The sequence below is a fragment of the Alosa sapidissima genome, chromosome 5 (assembly GCF_018492685.1).
Source record: "Alosa sapidissima isolate fAloSap1 chromosome 5, fAloSap1.pri, whole genome shotgun sequence".
NCBI lineage: Eukaryota > Metazoa > Chordata > Actinopteri > Clupeiformes > Clupeidae > Alosa > Alosa sapidissima.
Window position 1 is genome coordinate 10,666,843 of NC_055961.1, and position 2,500 is coordinate 10,669,342.

Below are 2,500 nucleotides of genomic sequence, written 5' to 3' on the forward strand. Positions count from 1 at the left end.
GACTTTGGAATTAAAATAGCCCCACATCATCACATACCCTTCACCATACCTAGAGATTGGCATGGGTGTTATTTCAGTTAGCCTATTAGCTGGTTTGATGCTCATTGAGCTCAATGCAAATCAAACCAGCTAATAGGCTAACTGAAATAACACCCATGCCAATCTCTAGGTATGGTGATGGGTATGTGATGATGTGGGGCTATTTTAATTCCAAAGGCCAAGGTAACTTTAATATTCACTGAGTAAGACCACATCAAAGATTTGGAGCATTGGTAAAACAGGTTACTACTGTAAGTCACACTAAGGACTGTGTCCACTTTGTAATGGTAGAAAAGAAGCTCCTAAACCTAATGACACCAGAATCACCAGGTGCTTGCGCGCTGTAAGTAAACCCACAGACGATTTACCTTATCTCTTTAGGCAAATAAGCACATAATCTAGCATTTATAGTAGTAATCACAGACAATTACCTTATCTCTTTAGGAAGCAAATAAGCGCATAATCTAGCATTTATAGTAGTAATCACAGACGATTACCAATCTTTAGGAAGCAAATAAGCACATAATCTAGCATTTATAGTAGTAATAACAGACAATTACCTTCATCTCTTTAGGAAGCAAACTTCCGGTATTTTTTATGCAAAAAATTGGAAACGTAGGGTCAGTAAAATCCTTTCTTTCGTGTTGCTAGATACCTATTCGTAAACTGAATTTGGAGCACTATATTTTGAAAGCTCAGCACATAATCTAGCATTTATAGTAGTAAACACACAATGACCAAAAATCGTCATTTTATGCTATGACTAGCCTACTTTGACGCTCCTTATCTCGTAAATAGTCATTTTATGCTATGACTAGCCTACTTTGACGCTCCTTATCTCGTAAATAGTCATTTTATGCTATGACTAGCCTACTTTAACGTTCCTTATCTCTTAAATAGATCTGGCAATTTTAGCCAGGTTTCACAGACGGGGGCCTCATATGACAGGCACATATGACACACACAGGTGTGCACCGACATACATAAGTCCAAACACATCATGAGACCACGCGGAGGTTCACGTGGGAGGGGCACTCCATTTGAAGCACATATCCTCCTCATAATAAGAATGACTGCATCAGGTCGGACTAGTGGTCATGAAAAAGACACATATTTTGATATTATTTAATGTATGGTTACATAATAATAACAATAATAATAATAATAACAATTAATTTAATTTATATAGCACAGAATCATTTCCTTTTTCTTTTAGATATTATATTATTGAAAGTACAGGTGCATACATACACACACATACATACGTACATTACAGTATCAACACTGTAAGGAAGGCTGAATGAGGCCAGTGTGGTGTTGGGGGCGTGGCTCAATTACATTACATTACATTACATTACATTACATTACATTACATTTGGCTGACGCTTTTTAACCAAAGCGACTAACAACATGGTAAACAGTAAGTTTTAGAACAATTCTCACAATTTTAGGACAGTTTAAAAAAACATTAGAGTACAGTAAGAATAAGTGCGTCGGTGAGTGCTGTTTTTAACAGTTACTTGTCAGTTTAAAACGGCTGGTGAGTGCTAGGATCAGTAAGACTTGTTGTAAGTGTTGCTATGAGAGTAGATGTTCTCTAAAGAGCTGGGTCTTCAGGAGTTTTTTGAAAGTGGAAAAGGATGTCCCTGCCCTTGTAGGAACTGGCAGTGTGTTCCACCAACGAGGAACAACAGATGAGAAAAGTTTGGATTGGCTTGAGCGTACCGGTGGTAGAGCTAGACGTCGTTCGTCAGAGGAGCGCAGCGGTCTGGAGGTAGTGTAAGTCTGTATGAGGGCATTCAAGTAGGTGGGAGCAGAACCGGAGACTACTTTGTAGGCAAGCGTTAGAGACTTGAATTTGATGCGGGCCGCCATAGGTAGCCAGTGTAGCTGGATGAGCAGCGGGGTAACATGTGCCCTTTTGGGTTGGTTGTAGACCAGGCGCGCCGCCGCGTTCTGGATCATCTGAAGTGGTTTCACTGCGCAGGCTGGGCTGTCAGGCTGTCAGGAGGGCATTGCAGTAGTCGAGTCGTGAGATGACTATTGCCTGAACCAGAAGTTGGGTAGCATCTTGAGTCAAGTAAGTCCTGATTTTCCGTATGTTGTAGAGTGCAAAACGGCATGACCGGGCGACTGAGGCAACATGATCTGAGAAGTTTAGTTGGTTGTCAAGAACAACTCCTAGATTTCTTGCAGTCCTGGTCGGTGAAACAGACAGGGAGTCAAATTTGATGTTGATGTCGTGGTGTATGGTAGGTTTAGCTGGGATGACCAGCAGTTCAGTCTTTGAGAGGTTCAGCTGGAGGTGGTGTGCCTTCATCCATGTAGCTATGTCTGAAAGGCAATCCGAGATCCGTGCTGAAACCAGGGGGTCGTCAGGTGGAAAGGACAGATAGAGCTGTGTGTCGTCTGCATAGCAGTGGTATGAGAAGCCGTGCGAACGGATAATCTGTCCCAAGGA

General features: G+C 41.7%; 1 protein-coding gene across 1 annotated transcript in view; it reads left to right on the forward strand.

The window, feature by feature from the left end:
• Nucleotides 1–2,500, forward strand: part of cadm1a (cell adhesion molecule 1a) — a 97,413-nt gene that overhangs the window by 91,729 nt on the left and 3,184 nt on the right.